We start from the raw sequence: 21,752 nt of genomic DNA, 5'->3' as shown, positions 1-21,752 counted from the left end.
CGCGGGGAGATTCCCTAGAGGAGTTGGGCGAGCCGGTCACCGACCCTGACGCGAGCTAACGGCGCCTCTGCCCTGACATGACGGCTACTTAGCGGCCGCTGCTCTGCCCATGTGATGCTGGCCTCTCACTCGCAGAAGGATCCTCTTCTGCCTGATGATTTTTGTATAGCTTTTTTGTGTCAACCTCTCAACATGTTATAGCTGCACAAAATTTTCTTGTTCTTAAGATCTGGTGCAAGCCTTGTCGCTTTGGGAAACATGGGTATTAAAAATCTTAAAAACCCGTTGGTTCCCAATTTTAAAGGAATTCCAGCCAAGATGACGACGTAGACCCATGGGGATGTCTCCTACCTTACCCATAGTATGTGTTAGTATCGAAATAATCAGCCTCATGAAAAATCTCCTACCTTACCATGTGGAAATGCTCTTTATTTCATTCGAATTTCTTCCCTAAACTTCCCAAGAGAAATTCCGAATTGGATCCATAATTGACATGAAAAAGAAAGGAGGTATATTGTTTTTGGATTTATGGTTAAAGAAGAAAATAAAGAAAACCAAACAAGCTGCTGTAGTTCAGGAGAATGAAAGGTCAACTCAACCAGTCTCTCCTCGTTCTCCTGCTGATGAAATATCATCTGCCTTAGTGATGTAATACATGGATGTTTGGTGTTGTGAATGCTTAATTATCGATTCTAATCCCTCCGTTCACAAATATAATATGTTTCGGATATTTTAGTATCGACTTCATACAGACTGAAATGAGTGAACAAACACATTAAAACATGTATATATACATCTCTAATTCACAAAAAAGTTAGAACATTTTATATTTGTGAAGAAAGGAAGTATTTATTTTGACTCACAGGTGTGGATGGATTGGATAGATTTGAGAATGTACACGAGATGAATATTCTGGATGCAAAGATCCTGAACTTGGAGATCTCCTGAACTTGTATGCACCGAGCTCTTTTGATTTGCTAAAAGTGACGATTACAGTGCATTTCGCTGGAGTCTTTTCACTCCTTCGGTTGCAGCAAAGCATAATAAAGATAGAGAAGAAGCTAAATCATTAATCTTGCAAAGAGATGATTCAGACAAATTAAACTACCCTTAGTTTCATAAAGTAAGCTTTGCCAGCTTAGTGAAGTTCTTTCAGAGTGAAAATTATACAAGGCCACATGTCTCTCCCGAGAGATGTTGAAGCTCTTTGACGAAATAAAAAAGGCATCCAATTGCTAACTGCTTATTTTGATCAACTAATACAGACAAATTAAACCATCTAAGAATCATTACTCCCTGCATACCAAAATATGAGACTCTTTTGACATTGTCATAGTGTCAAAAAACGTCTTATATTAAGTTACAGGGTAGTACATCACAACGACTTGTAGACCACCCAAACAAGCATCAATTGTTGGAGCTTCAGCAACAGGTTGCCTATCAAGAGAACGCGTCATGGTTCATAAAAGCTATATAATCAATCATCCAGCGAGAAACGGCTCATTCGGCCTGGGGCTGAGCTGCGGCTGCCGAGTCGTCGTCAAGTTGGGGCAGCGGTGCCGTTCGCTCACTTCAGCGCCCAACTCCTCGAGGGCGGTGCAGCAGCATTCGTCGGTGGCAGCGGTAGCTTAGATAGGAGGAACGCGCGCATGGCATAGCCAAATAATTTGTCTATAATTATCTACAAAACAGACTTAAGTGGATGGTTAGGAATCCCACCTGTGATCTGCCACCGTCTGTCGCTGATCCGATGCTCTACTTACGTAGCAAGTTTCCAAATTTTCATTGATCGTGCATTGTCACCGGATACATGGCCAAAAAACAGATAGGAATTTGACAGCGCCTCGCTTGTTGGCTACAACAAGATAATAATGATAATAAAAAAAACAAAGGATCCATCTTTGCCACGGTTCAGTACAGCGTGCATAAATGATTCCTTTCTTTGCTACCACTCTAAAGTAACAAAGCACTTTATCACCGAAACAAAAGTAACAAAGAAACACACACAAGATTAAATAAAGCTAGCTAAGGCTGAAAAAAGCGTTAGAAGTCGTATTTAGACTTGGCAGAAGATGAAGTTCCAGAGCAGCTGAGAGAAAGAATGAAGGTGATTTACACAACCATTAAAAGGACATGGTGGTTTTTCTTAGCAGCATAAAGGAGAGACGGTGGTTAATCGATCAGGTGCTAATTACTCTCTGTCCTTTCACGGAGCACCTTTTCCTTTTTCTCTTCTTCTTGGGTGCATTGGATGATGTCCAGGCAGCGTATGGGCCTATGACGAAAGACTCGGCGACCGAGCGAGCAAAGCAGAGATGCTTCCTCACTTGAAAAAGAAAAGCAACCCACAAGCAGGACGTCGGTGTTAAAAGGAAGACCCGATCGAGATCACGGAGAGAAATCCCACCCAGACGAGGCTGTCACAGTCCTCAGTTCGTCTTCCTCCCTAAGCTCGGAGCATCATGAGCGACTCCAGCTCCCACGGCGATGCCAGCGGCGACACGACGAGCGAGCCTCAGTTTGAGCTACTCAACACCGGGATTCATCGCGACCACGGGTTAGTTGACACTGACCTTCACTTGAACAAGAATATATGTACATACTAGTGCGCTTCCCACACGGTCGACTCCCACAGCTCCTGTAGAAGCGACACGCTCGTGGCCAAGCTACCACCGTCCCGGCCACTGCTGCCTTCTAACCATCTTCTGCGGCTCATGGCCGACGGTGCTGCCGTGCCGCCTTGGTGTCCCATCCTTCCCGAACCGCCATCACCGTCCATTTGTTGTCGTTCTAGCCATCCCTCTACGCCTGGAGGGCAGGGCATCATTTCCGGTGTTGTTGTGCCCTCGTACCAACCCCTAAGGGCCTCTTTGATTTGCAGAAATCTAAAAACGTGGGAATAGAAAAAACATTGAATTGGAATGTCATGCTCATCTTAGTCCCATGGGATTTTGTTTTGTTTGATTGCATCATAGGAAAAACAAAGGATTTTTTTCAAGGATGTTTGACTGGATACTAAAATTCCTATGGACCGTAGCATAAAGTATTTCTTAGGAAAAATTCCTATAGGATTTAATCCTATGAATCAGATAACAAAAGGACACACCCAGTGCATAGAAGCTCCCACACAAGGTGGGGTCTCGGGAGGGATTATAGGAACCTAGTCTTACCCCTGCAAAGTGCAATGCAGAGAGACTGGTTCGAACCCAGGACCTCTTGGCACAAGTGGGGAGGACTTCATCACTGCGCCAGGCCTGCCCTCTATGAATCAAATAACACACATAGGAAAAATTTCTAAGGATTCCAATCCTCCAAAATTCCTATAAAAATCCTTTGAATCAAAGGAGCCCTAAGTTTATTTAACACGTTGGATTCAGTATAGTCTTGTCGTCCTAACCCCCCCCCCCCCCCCCCCCCCCCTCTCTCTCCCCCTCTCGCCTAATCTTTTTCTTATTTTTAGTATTTGTTTGATCCACTTTTTCTCATTTATATTAAGTCTCTTTCATAGAAGACTACAAAATAAGCACATCATAGCAAAATTCATCGAAGCAGACTGAGCCTTGGGATAAAGATAAGGTTTGCTAGAGTTTGCTGGATAGATAGTGGGTGGGCCAACAAGGCATCCAATTTTTCACGCCGTATCATGCTCTCATACTCACCTGCTTTGCTCCAGTCGGTTCGACCTCACTACATGGTCGACCATTGGAGAGAATTCTCGCATTGCTTCTGGTAATGTTAGCCACAATGTTTCACAATATAAGAGAAATTGGGCCCCGTTGATGCAGGCCCTCCTTTGTCTAAAAGTAGTTACCAACATTGTCACTGACAATCATGTTAGCAATGTCAGCGTAATTTTAATCGTAACGCTACATTATTTCGATGTTAAATTTTTGCAGGTTTTTATGTTAATTTTGTAGAGACGTGATTAAGTTTTCACTGCCAGCACAAGAGCATCCTGAACTTAATGGTGCCCTCTCCAGTAACCTCCGGACGCATACAAGAGGTCCAGGTACATAACCTTCTCCAGCCCATTTCACCCAAATAGAAGTGGATATTTTACCAGCTTTGTCAGATGGCTAATATAGTTCAAGATTTCCAATTAGTCTAAATCCTACTATGCGTGATGTCATTTTCCCTGCGATGGGCATAAGAACCATACTACTACAATTTGGCATGTTGGTTGAGATCGAACAAACAGGTAGGGAATCACCCATTTGCTCAACTTTGTAATCAGGATAAAAAGAAAGAAAACCCTAAATGACTTACTCCCTCCGATCCATTATAAGTGTAGCAGCTTTGAACTAAGGTTGAACTAACCTTAGTTCAAAACTGCGACACTTATTTTGGATCGGAGGGAGTACTTTTTAGGGAATGGTAGATTTCTTTTTCATACTTAAAAAAATGTAAGGTGAATTTTAGTCCGCACAAAAGGCAGAGCCCCTAAACTAATTAATTCTAAACTGAAAAAACTTAAACTAAAAAACCTTATCTAAACAGAAAAGAAAAACAAAAAAACAGAAAAAAATAGGACACAGGGGGGCGGCAGGGGCTCACCGTGGGGGGCGGCGACGGGTCGGGGAGGGGGCGGCGACGGGGCGGCAGCAAGGCGGCGCAGCGATGGGGAGGGGAGGGGCAGCGATGGGCGGCGCTCCTCGGGGGGCGGTCGACTCGCGGCTGCAGCGGCAGCGGCGGTTGGTCGGGCGTCGGGGGCGGGGACGGGCGCGGCGGTACGGGGCTTGGACGGCCGCGGCGCGGCTGGCCGACGTGGAAGGAGCGGCGGGGCCGTGATGGAGGTTGGGGAGGGGTGCGGGGCGGTGGGGAGGCCGGCTGGTGTGGGCGGGGCGATGTGGAAGAGGCGGCGAGGGTGCGGTGGAGGTCGAGGCGGCGAGGGTGCGGTGGAGGTCGGGCCGGGGCGGCGGGGGGCCGGGGCGGGGCGGGCGGCGGCGGCGGCGGGGTGGGAGGAGAGAACGGCGAGGAGAGAAGAAGTGAGTAACGGGCGGGGGGGGGGGGGGGTACGGGCCGTTAGGTAGTGCCCTCTTTGCCGTCCGCCCTTTTTGCCTCTTTGCCGTCTTCTGGCGGACGGCAAAGAGGTGGGCCGTTAAGTTTTTTCCAAACGGGCAGGGGGTGGGGGCCACCTCACTCTTTGCCGTCTGCCAGCGGACGGCAAAGATTCTTTGCCGTCTGCTGGCTGACGGCAAAGAGCTCGCAGATGGCAAAGAGCTTCTTTGCCGTCTGCCGTTTCTTTGCCGTCTGCTTTTGGGTAGCTGATGGCAAAGAGCTTCTTTGCCGTCAGCTAGCAGACGGCAAAGAGCCGGCAGATGGCAAATTAGCTGATTCCAGTAGTGTATATATCAAAAAAATCAGAAAAATAAAACTAATTCATTTTAAAATCTTAAAAATACAAATAATATATCAAAAAAATCAGAAAAATAAAACTAATTCATTTTAAAATCTTAAAAATACAAATAATATATCAAAAAATTCAGTTCATCGATCCCTTGAAGGTTTGACAAAAGGTTTGATACATCATTCAGTTCATCGACCAAATACAAATCATCCGGATTCGCCATCGTACGTTTTAATTCACATGATCCATTCAACAAAGTTTGGTACAATAAATTATTACACATCAATTCTTCCCTTGTGTCCCTGCTTGCTTACGATTGTGCCGTATCCATGGAGCATCCTCATCATTTAACTTAATGCTTGGGTCAGTGTTCACTTTGAAGGGCGGAATTTCACCAAACATATTATAATCTTCTGACATGTCTGTCTTGTCCTCCACTCCCACGATGTTTCTTTTCCCTGAAAGAACAATGTGGCGCTTTGGATCATCGCATGATGTACTGATCATTTTCTTATCTTTCCGTTTTCTCGGTTTGCTACTCATGTCCTTCAAATAAAAAACCTGAGCGACATCTTTGGCAAGGACGAATGGTTCGTCAAGGTAACCAAGATTGTTGAAATCCACCATTGTCATTCCGTATTGCTCGTCCACCTTTACTCCACCTCCTGTTAGCTTGAACCATTTGCACCGGAACAAAGGGACCTTAAAGGAGGGTCCATAGTCAAGTTCCCATATCTCCTCTATGTAAGCATAATATGTGACCTTTTGCCCATTCTCGGTTGCTGCATCAAAGCGGACACCACTGTTTTGGTTGGTGCTCTTTTTATCTTGGGCCATGGTGTAAAATGTATTCCCATTTATCTCGTACCCTTGGAAAATCGTTATAGTCGAAGATGGTTTCTTGGCCAACATGTACAACTGATCTCCAACATCATTGTCATTCATTAAATGTTTTCGCAACCAACTGCCGAAAGTCTCCATGTGGGCCTTTCTAATCCAGGATTCAGGCTTCCCCGGGTTGTCCGAGCGTAAAATATTCTTGTGTTGCTCGAAGTACGGAGCCACCAAGCTGGAATTTTGCAGAACTGTGTGGTGTGCTTCAGTCATAGAATGACCGTCCATACATATCGTTGATTTCCTTCCGATCGTGCCTTTTCCACTTAGTCTCCCCTCGTGCCGCGATTGAGGAATACCAGTCGGCTTATGGTCAGGAACATAGTCAATACAGAACTCAATTACCTCCTCATTTCCATAGCCCTTGACGATGCTTCCTTCTGGCCTAGCACGGTTACAAACTTATTTCTTTAATACTCCCATGAACCTCTCAAAGGGGAACATATTGTGTAGAAATACAGGACCGAGAATGGAAATCTCTTCGACTAGGTGGAGCAGGAGGTGCGTCATAATATCGAAGAAGGATGGTGGAACACCAACTCGAAACTGACAAGGCATTGGACCACATCGTTCTGTAACCGTGGTAGATCTTCTGGATTGATTACCTTCTGAGAGATTGCATTGAGGAATGCACATAGCTTCACAATGGCTACTCGAACATTTTCCGGTAGGAGCCCCCTCAAAGCAATCGGAAGCAATTGCGTCATAATCACGTGGCAGTCATGAGACTTCAGGTTTTGGAACTTTTTCTCCGCCATGTTTATTATTCCCTTTATATTCGACGAGAAGCCAGACGGGACCTTCATACTGCTCAGGCATTCAAAAAAAATGACCTTCTCTTCTTTGGTAAGAGCGTAGCTGGCACGACCTTGAAACCATTCCGGATGCCGGTCATATGGGTCTTTCAAAAGTTGCTGGTCCTGCCGTGCTTCCTTTGTATCATTTGTCTTCCCATACACGCCCAAGAAGCTTAGCAGGTTCACGCAAATATTCTTCGTAACATGCATCACGTCGATTGCAGAGCGGACATCTAGGACTTTCCAATATTCTAGCTCCCAAAATATAGATTTCTTCTTCCACATGGGTGCGTGCCCGTCAACTCCCCGCGGAACTGATTGTCCGCCAGGACCCTTTCCAAAGATGACTTTCAAATCCTTGACCATATCAAATATCTCAGCACCAGTACGTTCCGCAGGCTTCGGCCGGTGATCTGCCTTGCCGTTGAAATGCTTGCCTTTCTTTCTTACGTTATGATTTCGGGGAAGAAATCGACGATGACCCAGGTGCACGTTCTTCTTACAATTAACCAAACGTACACTTTCAGTCTCATGTAAGCAGTGCGTGCATGCATTGTATCCCTTATTTGTCTGTCCCGAAAGGTTACTGAGAGCAGGCCAATCGTTGATGGTTACAAAAAGCAACACTCGTAGGTCAAATTCCTCTCCTTTGTGCTCATCCCAGACACGTACACCAGGTCTGGCCCACAACTGTAAAAGTTCTTCAACTAATGGCCTTAGGTACACATCGATGTCGTTGCCGGGTTGCTTAGGGCCTTGGATTAGAATTGGCATCATAATGAACTTCCGCTTCATGCACAACCAAGGAGGAAGGTTGTAGATGCATAGAGTCACGGGCCAGGCGCTATGGCTGGAGCTCTGCTCGCCAAAAGGATTCATGCCATCAGTACTTAGACCAAATCTTATGTTCCTTGCGTCAGCTGCAAAATCTTTGAACACTCTGTCGATCTTTCTCCATTGCGTTCCATCAGCGGTGTGTCTCAACTCCCCGTCGGACTTACGGTCCTCTTTGTGCCATCGCAACGACTTGGCATGCTTTTTGTTCCTGAACAGACGTTTCAACCGTGGTATTATAGGAGCATACCACATCACCTTGGCGGGAACCCTCTTCCTGGGTTTCTCGCCCTCAACATCGTCACTAGGGTCATCGCCTCTGATCTTATAACGCAATGCAGTGCATACAGGGCATCCATTCAAATTCTCGTATTCACCGCGGTAGAGGATGCAGTCGTTAATGCATGCATGTATCTTCAGAACCTCTAAACCTAGAGGGCAGACAACCTTCTTTGCTTCGTACGTACTGGCGGGCAACTCGTTATTCTTCGGAAACATATTCTTCAACATTTTCAGCAAATTTTCAAATGATGAGTCACCTACACCTTCCTGTGCCTTCCATTTTAGCAAATCCAGTGTGCAGCCCAGCTTTTCAGACTATTATCGCATCCTGGATACAACGACTTTTTGTGATCCTCTAACATGCGATCCAAATTCTCCCTATCCTTGTCAGTTTCGCAGCGTCTCCGTGCATCAGCAATGGTCCGACCAAGATCATCAGCGGGCTCATCATGTGCCTCTTCTTCACCTTCACCTAACCCTTCCCCACCTTCAGCATCATCCTCCATGAAAGTATCACCGAAATGATCATGATAGTTGTCATCGATATCATCCCCTTCTTCATCTTCTTCCATTCTAACCCCTCTTTCTCCATGCTTGGTCCAACAATTATAGCTTCGCATGAAACCGTGCCGAAGCAGGTGCATGTGAACGTCTCTTGAGGAGGAGTAACCCTTCTGATTCTTACAGACAGCACATGGACAGATAATAAAACCTTGCTGCTTGTTCGCATTTGCCACCACGAGGAAATCTTTCAAACCCGTAGTGAACTCGCCGGAGAGTCGGGGACCGTACATCCATTGCCGATTCATCTGCATTATTATTATATAAAGTATATAATTAACCATCATGCATTTGTTAAACTAACTAGCTAGAAATAATACAAAATAAACAATGAACTACACACATGCATATTTTATCAATGACACATGAAAGGTTCAAGTTGCTAACCGCGATCGCGGAGGAAAAATAAATGAGAAAGCTCAAGTGTGGCTCGGACACTTCATATCATGTTTGTTTCAGGCTCTCGGGCATTTCATCAAACACCTTGTGTGCATAGGAGGAACCAAAAGCAAACCCACCACCCCCTTCTGAATATTGTGAAGTGAGCTGAGTGAAGTGAAGTGAGCTGAGTCCTATATATTGGGATGGGCCTTTAGTCCCGGTTGGCCTGGCCAACCGCGACTAGGATGCCTTCGGGGACCTTTAGTCCCGGTTGGCCAGGCCAACCGGGACTAAAGCCCCTCCCGTCCGCCAGCTGTCGACCGAGCACGCTGGGCCCAGATAGTTGGTCGCGGGTCTCCTCCCGAACCGCGACTAAAGACCCCTTTTGTCGCGGTTCGATTATTTTGGGGACTAATGGGGGCGTATGGAAGCCTCTTTTTCTACTAGTGAAAGGCATTCATGATGATACGTCTAATGCACACACCACACACACACACACACACACACATATATATATATATATGACAAATGTTTCCTACAAGCAGTGGTAGTTACCACCACTTGCGTTTTGTATGTTGTATGTAGTATCTATCAAAACCGAGAGTATGTACGTGTAGTATGTAATATATAACAATGATTAGATAGTATATATATACTAATTTTTAGGTAGTATATACCATGTTTTGAGTATGTTCTTTTTTACATACAAATATGTACGTATTTCACAAATATAACAAAAACTATGGGCTCATATGCAATTTTTCCATGTAATTCCCACCCCACATATCTCATATACTACCATGTGATACTATATTTACTATTTTATTATTTTAAATAGGTTCATGTATTATATCTAAGATATTTCAAAGCAAGTTACATGGGAAAATTGCATATGAGCCCATAGTTTTTGTTATATTTGTGAAATACGTACATATTTGTACATAAAAAAGAGCATACTCAAAAAATGGTACATACTACCTAAAACTTAGTATATATACTAGCTAATCATTGTTATATACTACATACTACACGTACATACTCTTGGTTTCGACAGATACTACATACAACATACAAAACGCAAGTGGTGGTAACTACCACTGCTTGTAGGAAACATTTGTCCTATATATATATATATATATATATATATATATATATATATATATATATATATATATATATATATATATATATATATATATATATATATATATATATAAACAAAAAGCAAACCGTGTTGTTTCTGTTTTAGGTCGAAATACATATGTTAATCCACATGCCAATTTCATAATAAATGTTTTGAATTTTAGCTCTTCATGGACTCTATATGGTGATCATACAAACTTAGTATGATATTAACATATTATGTAGAAACATGTATTTCCTTACTATTTTAAAACCTAGTAGGTTATTTTCCTATTTTTATTCCAATTAATTATATTTTTTAATATGGTACATGTATTAAAATGTTTAGCAATTTATGGAATTTATACAGATTTCATATAAAAACCAGTTTGCTACTTCCATGCACCTAATTAATAGTTACAAATATAATTTATTATGAGTTAGCCATAACATTGTCATTATGTACTAATTTTATTTACTTACTCTTTTGTATTCAAATATGAAATATATCTACATTCTTAAAATCAAATATCTAATTTACATGGATAAAATATACAAATATAGTCAGATATTTTTAATCCAACAACTAATTTGCGTACACAATATAATAATTTAGCTATTTAGGAACTCTACATGGACCAAAAAAACAAGATACTGTTATTTTTCTCTTATTTTGAATTTGTATGAAAAGATATCTATTATGTATATCCAATTTTATCATGAATTTGACTATTGAAGATTTCAGTAAGGTGTTAGTATGAAAATTTAGTTACTACTATTTTTTATTCTAGCGTATCATATACAATTAATTGTACTAGTCGTCAAACCATGCATTCGCACGGGGCCGTTACAATTATGACAATGCCAATATTCACAGAAGAAACATGTAGCAAACATAACTTTGCATATGAACTTAAATTTTCTTTCTCTTATTATCATCTAAGAGAAGAACTAAAAATAATTGCATAGCTATAAATAATAGTATGTCTTAAGCCATTGAGATGATGGCTGAAAGCACACAAACATTTTATTAATTGACTAAAGGATCATGAGGATGAGATAGACGAAGGCAAAAATATATAGGGAGCAATCCGTGAAAATCGTGGCAACATGCAGCACACACTTCAAATGTCGTCTAGAAACGACATACATGAACAATGTATTAAAAATAACTTCCATCTATTTTGAAAAACAAAACCTGAAGATTTTGGATCAGTAGCATTACAAAATATAATAGATTATAGATGCAATAAGTAAGACTAATGTTGAATGGATACATCTGATATCATGCGTAAGTTACATAGAAGTGGGTTGATATAATTCTATGTCAAACCAAAAGATAGCTAGACTCCACAAGAATGCTTCATATGTCCGTACCCTTGTCACGCCGAGATCCTTTATGCTATCATGTACTATTAAGCAGCTGCAGTACACTAAATTAGTACAAAGAACAAATTTAAGAAAGGGCGTGAAAGGATACATGTATCTATATACAAATAGGATTAGGTGATATTGTTACCATATCCATTAAATGGCCACCATAGTAGTTCGAATCTAGTACACTCAAGAAGTGTAGAAAATTGAAAGAAAATATGCAAGCGCTGATTAAATGTTAGTGAAATCGAATGGAGGATAGTAGCCTTGGCTTACCCGATTGAACTTTACTCGGCCGGTTCTGTAAATGTGGTTATAAAGAAACTAAAAACGACTTCGATCTTATTCCTTGTCATAAAATCTGATAAAAACCTGAAAAAAGTAAAATTTGAAGATGATGTAAGGATGTAAGATGTTCAATCCCCATGGCGGAACTAACTTAGAATTTGCACATAGTTCAAACACAAAAGCCTACGTATGGGGAAAAAACCCATGGACCAATAACCGAAAATATGCTAAAAGATGTCGTAACCACTGCTACATATGCCTTGTTTGTGTATCGTCGATCTTGAGAAATAATCCTTTAATTTTCTTTATTTGCCTGCAACACAATGATGGAAATACACATGTAGTTTTAAAATAAATATTAAGCAACACAAAAATCACCTTAATTATCGTCTCAATAGGCCATTGGTGAAAAGCAAAGCTGCAATAGAAAGGGAAGGTTGTAACCAATCGTGTCCATGGTGATCCATTTTTCTAAGCGACACCAGATTTTACTGATGCCATGTACATATAAATTTGTAATTATTACGTCCGTGAATGAAATTAACAATGGTTAAAACAAAATAATGTGAAACTTGTACTAAATCATGTCCCCTGTTATTCAAACTTCACTGCTCAAAAGACTGGTCTGATGATTATTTTTACACAGTAGCCTGCAACAGGTTCATCCCTGAAAGAAAGAAAACATTGTTAGAATGCATCAAATAAGTATTTTAAGATGTATGTCCTATGGGATCATTCCTGTTAGCAATGCTATTTGTTTCTTTCGGTAGGAAATAAGAGAAACGTAGCAAACTCATGCGTCCTGTCCAAGAGGTTAAAATCGGAAGGATTTATGTATAAAATAATATGCAACAATTCGAGTATGCCTTGTTTAGAAATGTCACATCCATGGCATATAAAGACATTATTTGGAGATGGGTCTTTACTCTTAACACCTTGGTCAGACTGCAGGCTTGGAAGGATAAATAATCGTTGTTAGCATGTGGTCATATATAGTCCGGTAATTTGTCTCCAACACATTGTCGCAGTCACAATATTGGGACCGGTCGAGTTTCAGTCTGCTGAACTGTCCGTGTTCTCTCCGGCCGTACACACGGATTTATATATTTATTTTTTTGCGAAAAATACAAACGGATTTCATTCTTTACTTATTGTGGACTACATGTATTATACTATCTCCTCGGTTCCTTACTCACTGGTGCTTTTTGCCCAAAAAAATACAACATACGGGAGGTAACCTGACTGATGGATCCCTTCTTGGGCTAGCTAGCTAGCTTCAGCTGAAGATGAACTAAAACGATGTAGATCATGTTAAACAGAAAACTCTATTTAGTGACGCAAGACACGGTGTAATAGCGAAAAATATGGTATTTTTCTACAAATGTGCCAGAAGAAACACGGAGCGAATCGTATCATCTAGACAGAAAGATCTAATCATATCCAGTCTTGCTTTCGTAATATACATGAAGTCACCTTCCCTCCGTAAATTTCCAAAACCTATGGTTCTGTAAGATTAACCCATTTGAAACGTTACGAAAAAGAACAACAGAAAAAACATGCAAACATCATGATTTGACCTGGTTGTATAAAATTTGGTGAACAAATAGATATGCTATACAAAAAAGCATGAAACACAAATGATTAATTCCTGACATGAAATTGTTAACATATAATCAGTATCCAAAGATCACTCACCTGAATTATTCTTGTAGGTATGACTGCCAAATCATGAGATAGAAACGCTTCTATAAGTCTCTATGTTATCTTGTTGCATTGTAAACTTGTCATATATACACGCAAATCCTGTTGGAACTATAGCAAACAATTAGGATAAAATCATGCTGGGGAATTTATTGGTTTGACCCATTTCTGAGTTTCTGTACAAAGAACTGAAACATACATTTTTTTAATGAAAAGTAGGAGAAGAACCATCAGACTTCTTAGGGCAAAGAATCACATATGGAGAGATGGATGGCTACCAAGAGGCTCTATATTACCTTGTTGCACTGTAAGCTTGTCAAATATACACGCAATTCCTGCTCGAACTATAGTAAACAATTAGGATAAAATCATGCTGGGGAATTCATTGGTTTCACTCATTTCTGAGTTTCTGTACAGAGAACTGAAACATAGATTTTTTTAATGAAAAGTAGGAGAAGAACCATCAGACTTCTTACGGCAAAGAAACACATATGGAGCGATGGACGGCTACCAAGAGCTACAAATTAAAAAATACATAGTTGTACATGCATACAGATGTTTTAGTTGTACATACCACATGCATATTATCACATACCTCATCGATCATGCTCAATGATCCCTTGTATGTATCAATATATGCCTACATAAGCATGAACCAAGTCAAAAAAATTCAACTTCTAATCTAATATCTGTTTGATCACGTGTTGACTGCATGCTGTTGGAAAGTTGATGTACGTCGTTCTGAACACTGCATATACAGCAATGGCGATTAACACTGTAGGCTGCTGTGAATCCATCTTTGACGCCCACGAAAGCCTGCAATACATGATGTAAACTGCGAACCCTAGAAACTGAAATTGGGAACACAACATATATATAAATCAATGGCTACGAACACCGCCGACTGTCGTGAATCCATCTTTGATGCCGATGAACGCATGATGTAAAAAGTGAACCCTAGGAACTGAGATTGGGAAAAGTACCGCTCAGATTGACTCCCTTGAGTGGTGGTGAAACTGAGGCAGCAAAGCAACCATGAATTACAGGGATCGAAGGAGGAGAGTCCAGAGGTGTCAATTGGATCAAAGTTGAAGGCAGGATGAAGGGGACGCGCGTGGAAAGAGGAGGAGGCTGCTACTGCATGGAGACAGGGTTGTACATAAGGAAGATACCAGAAGGTTGGAGGTGTCGGCGTTACCTGCGAGCATAGATCAAGCTACGGGCGGAGAAGCATATGTTGTCAGTAAAAAAGAATCCTGCCCTAGTCGTCATTGGGGAGGCATGCTGGTTGAACCTGGATTGAAGCAGAGGAGCGTATGACCAAATCTTTCCCTGGTTCCATGCCAGCCCATGATGAGAGACGTGGTGGCAGAGGTCTCTTCATCCATCGTCGGGGTACCATGAATAAACCTGCATCGATTTTAACTCTGATATTTTGTATTGATGGAGAGGAAGGAGATGAAACGTGAGAGATTGGGAGAGGGGAAGATGGGAAGGCCATGCTTACGTGAGAGGAGAGGATGGCCAGGCGTTTTGGGAGGATAAGATGGAGAGACGTGAGTCCTTTTTTTAGAATAGAGACGTGAGAGATTAGGAGAGGAGGTTGTGTATACATGAGAGGAGATAAAATATGTTTTTTTTCTAAGATATGGGATATAATAGATGGGTTAATCTATACGATTGTGAGTACGTGGGAGCAAATAATATATGGGTTAATCTACACCGTTATAATTCGGTCCTACCAGATTAACGGCCCGTAAAATCTAATTAATGTGGTATGGGATATAATAGATGGGTTAATCTATACGATTGTGAGTATGTGGGAGCAAATAATATATGGGTTAATCTACACCGTTATAATTCGGTCCCACCAGATTAACGGCCCGTAAAATCTAATTAATGTGGTAATTTCTTGGGAGTCCCTAATTGGTATAGAGGTATAGATAGATAGATAGATTTATCCATAATAAAAGAGCTTTATATACAAATTCGTATGAAAGAAGCATGGTGTACATGTAACTGAATTACATTCTTTTGCACAGAATTTAATAACATCTAGAGATTGCAACAAAAATAATCACATTAAGAAGAATATGTGCTCGTCGTGTGCCATGTGACATTCAATTAAGCATCAGATCACACTATTCGCATCCCCGCAAAAGAAAAAAGAAGAAAGATTGCACCATTGGCAAAAAAAAAGCATCAGATCACACTGTCGGTGAGAAAAACAAATACTGCATGCATGCCACGGCCATGGAGGTTGGCTCATGGGGACAAAGCAATAGTGGACGGACCGATGGGGTTTGCGTGCGGTAGGTGGTGCCACGGTCTCGCATGAATTGATAATTAAGCACATGCACACATGCATGCTCAAACTAATGAAATATTTAGTCAGGACACAGACCGAGGAGCTAGCACGTATCGCCGAACATGGAAGGAAGCAGGGAGGCACATGCACTTTTTTTTTTAGAACGAAGGCTCAAGAAGAGCCCGGCTTTGAATTAACAAAGCCATCAACCGGCCAGGATTACAAGAACAACAACTAACAAGAAAAAGCAAAAAGAAAGACAAGCGGCTGATACAAGGAGCAAAGCGAAGCAGACTCTAAGGCAGCAGCGATAGCAAGCACGCCATGCTGCCGCCATCACCCTACAGGACGACCTACACCAACCGGACAAGCTACGGACTTGAGAGGATGCACCACCGCGCTAGCTTCGTGATCGTAGCCAGACTCGAAGACAGAACAGACACTCCTCTGGAACTGCCACTGCAAAGGGCCCCTGCCCTCTCATCCTGGCTCGAAGGATGCCGCACCGGCAGGCGGCAGCTCGGTTCACCCTAGAACCCAGAGGAAGACGTCCAATCTGCGCATGAGGAAGGAAACTAGGAGCAGACCTGCTAGCACAGAGCACACCAATCCGAGCACCGTCGTCGTCCGCGGTCAAGCCACACCGAAGGGTTAGAGCTGTCGGCCACAGTCGCAGCAAACGGGTAACAGCGATGAGCCACCGAAGAAAAGGCAGTGAAGCGCCGAGCCAAGCTGCCACCCGCCACCATCACACCCACAACCCGACTCTCTCGCCGCCCCTGCGATCCCCGGACTGCGCCTCCAAGAAGGAACACGACACGGATGTGTCGTCGCCGCCCGAAACAGGGGACCTAGGCTTTCACCTAGCAGGGAACGGAAGGAGGGGAAGAAGGATCCTCACCACAGCCTCCAGGGAGGGGTACGACGCCCATGGCGTCGCCTGCGATGTGGCTGCGCCGGCCAGGGGTTTCCCCCGGATCCAACCCCACTCGACGAGATCCGTGCTCCCGGCGCCCCGGGAGAACGGCCTAAGCCACTAGGACCCGGATCCGGCGATGGAAGGAGCAGATCGGGGCGGAGAGGAGGAGATGCATCTGGCGGCCGCAACCGCGCAGGGGAGGCCGCACTCCGGCGACCGTGGACCGACGCCTCCTCGTCCCCCGCGAGACCGAGGGAGGCGCCTCACCAGCTCCGGCCGGAATGGCCCGCCGCCCGGACCACCCGGCGCTCTCCGCCCGGGGCCGCCGCCCCGGATGCCGAGGCCCTCCACGCTAAGTGGAGCCGCCAGATCCCCCGCCGCCACCTTCATCGGTGTCGAGCGCACGCCGGCGCACACCTCTGGCGGCGGCGGAGGGGAAGGGGAGGGGGGGGGGGAGGAGGGGTGCGGCGGCGGCGGTTAGGGTTTCCCCCGAGTCGCCTCGGAGGAGACGACGCGGGGGCGGGGGGGGGGGGGGGGGGGGGGGGCACATGCACTTACCACAACGTGCAAAACATGTCTTGGTCTCCCGTCCGTAGAGCTTTGGTCCTGTGCCTATACAAGCTCGTTTTGCTGGAGGGAGTCGATCATACAAGCTCACCAGAGTCCACAAGACCACAACACATCACATATACCCAGCGAGATCTATAGTGATGGCGGGTGTAGGCAGCAGGCTCTCGGTGCTGATGGTGAGCGTGCTGGTGCTGGCGGCTGCGCGAGTGTGACAGCGGCGGAGGAGCAGCCGGCGGGGGCATGCAGCCCGGCGTTCATCAAGGGGGTGGTGGACTTCTGCGCCAAGGAGTTCGGGGACGTGAAGAAGACGGGCGATCCGGCGCAGGATGCGATCCAGAATGCTGTCGCCATTTACAAGTGCTGCGGGAAGGCGCGGGACAGAGTCACGACCGAGTGAGGTTGTGCCATCCGCAGCGCCCTCGCGGCGGAGCGGGTCGGCGGCAACTTCGCGGAGACGGGCTGCCTCAGCAGATACAACTGCCCCAACCAGTAGAGCTTCATTCTATACCAATTATTATTTCGGCACCAAAATAGCTTCAAACGAAATAGTAGTTATGAATTGAACTACAGCATTGTAGACCTCATAGATTTCTACAGTTTTCAAATAAACTACATCTCCGTCCGAGTTTGTATGCAAGGAATTATGCTTTTTGTGGAGAGGAGGATATATCTGGATGCACCATAGATCTCTCTCTAGGCGGGCGATTTATCCACTTCCCTCGACAACATTTTCTTCTTCTTTTCATGTTAGCTTCATATGAAAACTGTAGATATGCATGAGATCTACTCCCTCATTTCCTAAATACTATAAGTCCTTTTAGATATTTCAGTAATTAAGTACATATGAAGCAAAATGTGTGAATCTACACCCTAAAATATGTCTATATACATCCGTTACAACTTTTACAGTAGTTGGCATTTTTTGGAGCCGTTCGTGAGTCTCGATCTAACGGCGCATACATACGTAGTACTCGAAAGTACGCGGATGAAAGTACTCGAAAGTACTATTAGTCTAGGCGCATTTTAGTCCTAGGAAATATATGACAAGGTGGGGCCCTCTCGTCCAATGCAAAAACGTCGCCTCTCTCCTCCAATGCAAAACCCCCGCCCCTCTCGTCCAATGCAAAGCCGCCGCCCCCCTCGTCCAATGCAAAGCCGCCGCCGTGCTCCTTCCCCTCTTCCATCACCATTGCAACCGCGACCATCTCCTAGCCTTCTCCTCCTTCTCGCGGCCGCAACTTTGCTCTTCTCATCTTCCACATCCACCCCCTCTTCCATCCACGCAAGATCCTCGATGGAGCAGCAGATCGACCACATCGCCGGCGGCGAGAACGCCGACTTCATGGAGATCGCCGGCGGCGACCAGGTCAAGATGGCCAGGTTGACGGAGATCCGTTCTTGGTTTCACAACATATTGTAGATGAACTGAACGGCAATGGCCACTTTGAAGCAAATGACGAGGAGGGAGAGGGCAAAGCTTCCCCCCCACCCGCACAACCGATGCACAAGGTCGAGATCCTCCTCTGGGCGATGGAGCAGGCCGATTCGTCTAGCCCGTGGACCAGGCGGAGGTGGTGGGCGTTCAGATCAAGGGTAGAGCATCCACTGGATCAGGAACCCACGGTGCACGAGGTGCCGTTGCAGATTGTGGAGCCTCCAACCGAGTCGGAGATGACTCCGAAGCGCAAGAGGAGGAGGACAGTGGTCGCGACATCGCTTCCCCGCCGTTCTCCACGCTTCCCTCGCCGCTCTCCTCGTCTGAACGGCGGCCGTAGCTATGTTTAGGGTAAGATTGCTGAATTTCATTCATCATTACTTGCCACTTGCTTAATTTGATTCTCTGCAATATGTTCTTGCTACCTGTGTACTTGAATCCGTAGCCTCTGGATGGCAGCTTAGTTTGATTGACGAGGCTGGAATGAGTCTAGGCATATAGCATTGCTATGTTTACTTGCTATGTTTTGATGTGCTGGAGTGGTATCCATGATAGGAAATTTTGTCTGTCACCTCAAGAGTTGTGTTCAAATTACGTGATGCAACACGGTATATTGAACTTGCAATATTTTGGCTGCAAGAAGTGCCTCCAGACAAGTTCAGTACACAGTTTAGAGTGATAGACTCTGGGTTGACACTGAAATATTTCAATATTGCAAGTTTAGTAGATAGTTGTAGGCATTGAAATATTTCAGTACTGACAGGTTCACACTGAAATATTTGTGTAGTGCAATTGCAGTACACACGGGTACACACTGAAAAATTTCAGTAGTGCAATGCAATTTCAGTACACACAGGTAGACACTGAAATATTTCAGTACTGCAGTTTCAGTACACGCACGCAACCCCTGAAATATTTCGGTGTATCAGTTTCAGTACACGCGTGTAGCCACTGAAATATTTCGGTGGTGCTGTTTCAGTACAAGCAAGTAGCCTCTGAAATATTTCGGTGGTGCACTTTCAGTACACGCACGTACCCACTGAAATATTTCAGTGGTTCACTTTCAGTACACGCACGTACGAAATGAAATATTTCAGTGGTGTTGTTTCAGTACACGCATCTAGCAACTGAAATATTTCAGTGGTGCTGTTTCAGTACACACACATGTAGCCACTGAAATATTTCAGTAATGCACTTTCAGTACAGAGATGTAGACACTGAAATATTTCAGTAGTGCCCTGTCGGTGATCTTGCATCCAAATATTTAGGGCTTCCTAATGATTCAGCAAAAAAAATAGACATAAGCAGTGAAATAATTTTTGTATGGATGTTGGCTTACTCATGTTGCCGTGCTGTACAACATTTTGCTTCACTTCCTGTAAGTGCTTCTTGCATGTGCTATGGCCTACATGCTGTTTACTCACATCACAGCAGTGATTTTGCATCTTGCAAAGGTCTTATTAATTCAACATTGACTTCTATGAACTTTGTATTCAAATTTGTATCCTCCTACAGAAACGGTGACAGATTTCCTTGGCATCTTCAAATTACCGTATTGTCATTTTTCCAATACCAACTGTATTCAATCTGAAACTTTCAGTTACTTATATGCTACAGGTGGAATCATGGATAGGTTGCTGAAGATGCTGCGCCTCACAATAAAAGTCCCTTGCTCAACCTCAACATCACAAGCTTTTTTGCATTTCTAGTTGTCTCAGTATTTCATGTGATGTATTTGAATACGAGAAGTTGTTATGCATTACAAGTTCAATCTGATAATCGTAGTACCTGCAGTCTGTGTGTTATCTGTTTTGTATGTGTGGGATCAAAATCTAATACGGTTCTGATTCCTGTTTTCATGGCCTTGATGCTAAGTTAAGTACATGCTGGTCAGAGTGATCGGAGGGAAGGGTGGCGCTGGTGGGAAATATTTTAGGGTTTTATCGTCGTGATAACCCTAGAAAATTAATAAAAACGTCGAAAATCAATGGAACTAGTCATGGATGCTTCTCATGTTGGTACAAGGGTGAAGAAAGAATATAGGTCCATTTGAAGCAAGTCGAGAAAAACCCGTCCTTCCACACGGACCCTTACCTCCTACGGGAACGGCCGCCGGTGAAGGATCAACAACGTGCGCTTCTTGCGTCACCTCCAAGAAGTATTTTAAGCATTTAATCGTATTAGAAAATCCATACAAATGCCGACAACCTTACCAAACTAGTCATGCTTCCATCTCATGTTTTGAATCAAAGAAGTAGAATTTTTTTGGGTCCATTTACATCATGTCCGGCAAGTTTGTTTGTACGTGTTCTCCGTGTGTGTGAATGACATGTGGGATCCACATGTAAAAACCCCATACGCAAAAAAGAGGCCCAACCAAACTGCCCGACGGAGTTTCGAACCTAGGGCATTAGTTTGTGATGGGGAGGGTGTTAACGCTGGGCTAATGATGCATTTTCATACAAATTACATGCCCTCATATTTAAGAAATTCATTTACTGTACCTATCATGTGTAACCACTGCTGGTGTCCACGTGTTAGCAGTTTGAAGGACGGCGCGGGGCAAAGCGCACGCGAGGTGCACGGCGCGGGGCAAACCCACGCGTCCACACTGTGGAAGGCCGTGGTAGGTGAGACAAATCACCCCCCTCGACCCCTCCGTAACTCCAAGAGGCAGCCGCATTCATTTTCTTCCACAATTCGGGTAGAAAACCCTCGTCCTCTCCCACTCCAGCCATACCACCTCGTCCTCTCCCAAACCCTCCTGGCTTCCTCAGCAATCCACTCCTCCTCCTTGTCTCGTCGACCGCCGATGAAGCGCGGCCGCGAAGATGCGGCCGACGAACCGGAGGCAACCATCGGTGGAGAGCAGTCTGCTGCCGTGGCTGCCGCCGCGGTTGCAGCGGCTGAGTCCGCCGTAGCGGCGACGACTGGCGATG

At 44.2% G+C, this 21,752-nt stretch overlaps 1 long non-coding RNA gene across 1 annotated transcript; it reads left to right on the top strand.

The window, feature by feature from the left end:
- Nucleotides 1-1,764: 1,764 nt before the first annotated feature.
- On the top strand, nucleotides 1,765-20,606 carry LOC141039262 (uncharacterized). Its single transcript, XR_012200181.1, has 3 exons — nucleotides 1,765-2,557; nucleotides 3,897-4,009; nucleotides 20,431-20,606. It is a non-coding gene; the product is annotated as an uncharacterized lncRNA (long non-coding RNA).
- Nucleotides 20,607-21,752: the final 1,146 nt, after the last annotated feature.

The sequence above is a fragment of the Aegilops tauschii genome, chromosome 1 (assembly GCF_002575655.3).
Source record: "Aegilops tauschii subsp. strangulata cultivar AL8/78 chromosome 1, Aet v6.0, whole genome shotgun sequence".
NCBI lineage: Eukaryota > Viridiplantae > Streptophyta > Magnoliopsida > Poales > Poaceae > Aegilops > Aegilops tauschii.
This window is presented reverse-complemented; position numbering and strand designations above follow the sequence as displayed.